This window comes from Octodon degus, unplaced genomic scaffold (genome assembly GCF_000260255.1).
Source record: "Octodon degus isolate 3935 unplaced genomic scaffold, OctDeg1.0 scaffold00189, whole genome shotgun sequence".
Lineage (NCBI taxonomy): Eukaryota > Metazoa > Chordata > Mammalia > Rodentia > Octodontidae > Octodon > Octodon degus.
In genome coordinates this window covers 3,391,741-3,397,599 of record NW_004524765.1, presented here as the reverse complement: position 1 = coordinate 3,397,599, position 5,859 = coordinate 3,391,741, and the positions used below count along the sequence as shown (strand labels likewise).

Here is a 5,859-nt window from a genome sequence, read left to right as displayed (position 1 = left end):
ATAACAGAAAATTATAAGGTGCAGAAGCAAAATGCAACCTCAGGCCACGAACCCACCCACAAGAAATCCAGAAGATGAGAGAGAGGAAAATGGAAGATACACACCTAATTACTTAGTATTTCTGAAATTGCAGCAACTGAAATAAAGACACAAATTTATAAGGATATAAAGGAAATTTGATCAGAAATACTTTGTCAGGTAAAAAAAAAAAGGTCAACATTTATATGGAAATTGCTCAGTAAATCCAGAGTAAATGTAGATTTTTAAAAAATAGGTGATAGGAAGAAAATGGAAATCATAAATGATCAATATAAGAAAGTAATTGAACATACAAAAAGGATTCGAACGTGTCTAGGAAATTAAAAATTCCATTGAAAGCTGGCAAGCTTTCAGATCTTGAAGACAGGGTCACAGCTAATGACTGCAAAAGGAAATATCTTTTGAAAAGTAGACAAAAGATCAGGATGTACAAACAAGTCAACAGCTGCAAAACTACAAAAAAAGGATAATAATATAAGAATAATTGATGTTGGGAGCCTTCTGAAGAAAGGCCCACTTTGGGACTGGGGGTGGAACTCCCTGCAGTGAACTAAACCAGGCATAGAAAATCTAGCCAGTGGGGAACAGTGGATTCACTTCCATAGACCACAGCAGGAAGAAGCCAAGCACATCAGCCAGACCCAAGCAGACCCAGCTGGCTGAGTTTCAGTTTAGTGAGTTCAAGTTTAGTAGATCCCGACCTGGTGAGCTGAGGCATACTACTAGGCCCAGTGGGGCCAGACCTAGACCCAGATCTATGGGAGCATACTCTAGAGACAGAGATGGCAACAAGTAAATAAAGTGAATTAGTCTGCTTGGAAGACTGTAGGTACATTAAGGGGAGGTGACCAGACAGGACTTAGGGATCTTAATTTAAAAACAAACTCCCAATTTAATATCTGCTTAGTTATACAGCCATAATTATTCTTATGGTCAAAAATACAAGCCCATTATTTACAAAATTTGCCAATTGCTAAATCTTACTACCCATTATTAGTGTTGCTAATTGTATTACTATAAATAGAAAACCAGGGGCTGGTGAGATGGCTCAGTGGTCTAAAGCACCTACTTAGAACAAGCTTAGCAAAGCACAGGGACCCCGGTTCAATCCCTCAGCACCACATGCCAGTCAGCCCCGCCCCCTGGTGGGCTGAGCTGGCCACACACACACACACACACACACACACACATAAATAAATAAATAAATAAATAAATAAAATTTTAAAAAATAGAAAACCATACGTGCCTTAACCACATGTCCTCTCTTGGGTAATAATATTGAGAGGCTCTTGTGTAATCACTTCACCAAAGCCCTCTACCAAAGGACAGGACAGTGCCAAACAGAAACCAATATCTCACTTTCAATCAATATAGAGGGCAAAATCTTGAGTCTCACACAAAACAAGAATCTCTGACACAGAGCAGCATAAAGAACAGGCTCTACAGAGAGGCTCTGATCAAAATGATACATCCCACTGCTATCAAACTTTCACAAAAATGTATCTCAGAAATCAAAATAAAGTGTTCTCTCTGAAATATTAAATGACAAAGAGGAGAAGCAAAATGCATTCTCAGGCCCTGAACCCACCCAAAATAAATGCAGGAGACATTAGCATAAACAAAATTGGAAGTCTCACACCTGAAATCTCTGAAATAATACCAACAGGAGAAAAGAAACAACTACAGAATGATATAGAGGAATTTATATCAGAAATATTAACATCCAAAGTAAAGAAACAACTGCAGAAGTCTTCTAAGGAAATTGGATCAGAAATAATCTCCCAAGTAAAAAAAGAAATGATAACTATAATGAAAGAATTACTAAGTATTTCTGAATAGCACACTAATAAAAAAATAGAGGATATTAGAACAATGATAACTTTGAATTAGCAATATAGAAAAGAAATAGAATGAATGAATCAGATTCAAAGAGATATTTATGAAATGAAAAACTCAAAAGTTGGCAAAACTGAATGAAAGTAAACATAGACTTTCAGACCTTAAAGACACTGTTGCAGCTAGTGAAAAGGTAAGGAAAAATCTCTTTAAAACAACTAGGGGGGTCAGCCAAATAACACAGCAGATTAAAGCACATGCTTAGGCAGAAGCAGCATCTGAGGTTCACCTCAGATGCAGGCCCCATACCCTCCCCAGGGGGGGCATGCTGAGATGATGATTAAGACTGGGTGTGGTGGCATGTGCCTGTAATCCCAGCATTTGTAAGTCTGTAAGCAAGAGGATCACTACAAGTCTGATCTATGAAGTGAGACAGTGTAGGCCCTATAGACCCTATATTAAATTTAAAAAGTTAAATTAAATTAAATTAAAAAACAGCAGCTAAGCTTGGTCTTTGCCACCGCCATGAAAGGTTGCTTTCTGCCATGTGCTGCTCTGTGTTGGACCCAGATGAATATGGACTGAAACCTCCAGTAACTTTATGTCAGAGGAGGAAAATGAGCTAGGGCTCTTTTTAAAGTTTCAAGCAGAACGGGATGCAATGCAAGTCGGCAAAATGATGGATGCTACTGGCAAGGCACTATGTTCCTCAGCCAAGCAAAGATTGGCTTTATGTACTTCTCTGTCTCTTCTTAAGCAAGAAGTAGCAACACTCAGCCAAAGGGCTGTGTCTGATACCTTGACAACAATTAAAAGGATGGAGCAGGCATGCACAGAATACAGAGGAGCTCTGCTGTGGATGAAAGATGTATCTCAAGATCTGGACCCAGACACTTTAAAGCAAATGGAAAAGTTCAGAAAAGTACAGATCCAAGTGAAAAATAGTAAAGGCTCTTTTGACAAGTTAAAGAAGGATGTTTGTCAGAAAGTGGATTTGCTTGGAACTAATCACTGCAACATGCTGTCTCACTCACTCACTACCTACCAGAGAACACTGCTTGGATTCTGGGAGAAAACAGCTCGAATGATGTCCCAAATCTATGAGGCCTACAGTGAGTTTCATCCATATGATTTTGTAGCTCTCAAGCGACTACAAGACACTCCAAACAAGCTTACTGAAGACATCAAAGAACAACTAGAAGACACTTTTCTTACTGGAAAATTCAATAAGGTAGTTTTGCCAGAGGAGAAACTGAACTTCAGAGATGAAGCAGCAGTGAAAGATCTATCTGCAGACTCACTGGAAGAAGATTTTGAGAAGGAAGTCTCATTTCTTTTATTTTTTTTTAATTTTATTTATTTATGTGTGTGTGTGTGTGTGTGTGTGTGTGTGGCCAGCTCAGCCCACCAGGGGGTGGGGCTGGCTGGCATGTGGTGTTGGGGGATTGAACCACAGTCCCTGTGCTTTGCTAAGCTTGTTCTAACTAGGTGCTTTAGACCACTGAGCCATCATTTCTGAACTAGTCTCCTAAGTCCTGGTTCTTCAAGCACTAGTGATTTTTTTGAAGCACCAAACCAAGAATGCCAAACTTCTTATGGGAGCCCCACTGCCATGCTCACATTCCAGGAGGCTTCTGTGGGGTCTGAGCCTCTTGCTCATTCTTCTCAGTTTCTTTCTTCACAACTCTATCACCTTGGCCTTCATGATTCTGGATCTTTCAAAAGCTGGATTCCTCAAAAAAGGTCAGAACACACTGATAACCTGACAGTGCCTTTACAGAGTCCAAAAAAAAGTTAACGAAGTCCCATGTCAGTGTTAACCAAGACATGTCAGCCTGGTTCAACCTATTTGCAGACTTGGATCCACTTTCAAACCCAGATGCCATTGGACACTCAGATGATGAACTTCTTAATGACTGAATGAAGTTATAATGTGGTTTAAGGGACTTTGAGACATCAATTTCAATACATATTGCCTTTGTGGAAATTAGTTCATGTTGTAATCCACACACAAAAGTGTGAGCTTTTTAAATCTAACACTTGTCAATCAACCTTACACAGATGGTAAGGACAACATTTGGACAGATTGTGTATTTTAAATATTAAATATGCAGTTGTTGATAATATTTGGAAAATCATAGATATCACTAAGTTTTCAGTGTTTCAACACCAACATTTATCGCAAAATAAAAAAACTATTCTGTCAATAAGGAGTTAGAGGTTTAGTCCCTGTGGTTCCAGACATCCATCCCAGTGCCTAGAATTGTAGAAAGCTACTGAATCAGAGAGCTTAACAAAGTTCTCTTCAAGAGTTAAACCCTACTGCCCAGGCCCAGTGAGTGTGTGGGAGAACTTCCGGCTACCTTGCGCCAGCAGGACCTACTGGTCCCAGCCCAGGAACAGAGTGGGTGAGAACCTCTTCCACCCCCTTGGAATGCCCCTCAACACTCTGCAGCACCTCCCTCACCCCGCCCGCTAAGTAGGAATTTCTGCCGCGTTCTGGGAACCCCCAGACCCAGTCCTAGACCAGGCATGGTGAGTATGTGGGAGAGCTTCCAACTACCCAGGTACAGTGGGACCTACTAGTCCCAGCCCAGGCACAGCGTGGGTGAGACCCTCTTCCACCCCCTTGGGAGGCTCCCCACCACTCCGCAACACCTCCCCTACCCCGCCTGCCCAGTAGGAATTTCTGCCCTGTTCCAGGAAACTCCAGATATAGTCCTAGCCCAGGCCTGGTGAGTGTGAGGGAGAGCTTCCGGCTACCCTGTGCTGGCATGCCCTGCTGGTCCCAGCCCAGGTGCAGCATGAGTGACACCACTTTCACCCTCTTGGGACACCCCCCCCATCATTCCGGAGTACCCCCCCATACCCCGCCCACAGAGTAGGAACTTCTGCCCTGTTCCAGGAAACACACAGATCCAGTCCTAGTCCAGGCTCAGTGAGTATGTGGGAGAGATGCCTCTTCCCCCTACTCCACCTTGTCCCCTCCAGACTCAGCTCCGGACTGGCATACAGGTCTGTGGTGAAACCCTGCAGCTGCAATCCTTGCAGAGGGTGTAGGAGAAAGAACCACCCAGCTAGTCCAGGAGCAGAACATCTTGCCACAGGGGCACAACAGGTTCAAGTCCAAAGGCAGCAGCAGGAAGGAGCTGAGAACAGCAGCCAGACCCAAGCCAGGCACAGCTGGATAAATACAAACTTTGTAGATCTACACCTGAATTTCAGTAGGTGCTAAAGTTATAAATTCAACAAAGATCTACAACAAAAGTCAGAAGACAGTGCTACACAAAATGACAAGAAGGAACAAAATGCAATCTCAGAACCCAAGCCCACCCATAACAAGTGCAGAGGACACTAACACAGAACAAATTGGGAATCACACAGCTGAAAGCAATGAATCAACAGCTTCTGAAATAAAGAAATAGATGCAGAAAGGTATAAAGGAACTCAGATTGGAATTGACAAAAGAAAACCCTGAATTAATAACATCTGCAGTAAAGAATCAAATGGAGGAAACCCAATACCTACTCAGAACAAGTGCAGAGGACACTAGCTCAGCTCAAATGTATGAATTAATAGTGTTGATAGTAAATAAGCAATAGCAGAAAGTCATAGAGGAATTCAGAGCGGAATTCTTGTCTACTAGCTCAGGTCAAATGTACAAATTAATAGTGTTGATAGTAAATAAGCAACAGCAGAAAGTTATAGAGGAACTCAGAGCAGAATTATTTTTTGAAATAAAAAAAGAATTCTCAGAACTCATAGCATCTGAAGTAAGGAATCAACTACAGAAACATAGGGAGGAAACCCAATCTGAAAAAAACGCTGCAGTAAAAGAACTTATAACTGCTTCTAAAGAAGATATTGATAAAAAAAATAGAGGAGATTAGAAAAATGACAGATTCCTTGAATGAGCAATACAGGAAAGAAATAGATCGCATGAAGCAGAGTCAAAGAGATATACAATAAATTGAAATCTCAATC

At 41.4% G+C, this 5,859-nt stretch overlaps 1 pseudogene; it reads left to right on the top strand.

Moving 5' to 3' along the window:
- The first annotated feature begins 2,476 nt into the window (after window positions 1–2,476).
- LOC101568640 lies at window positions 2,477–3,795 on the top strand (annotated as a pseudogene).
- The last annotated feature ends 2,064 nt before the right edge of the window (window positions 3,796–5,859 follow it).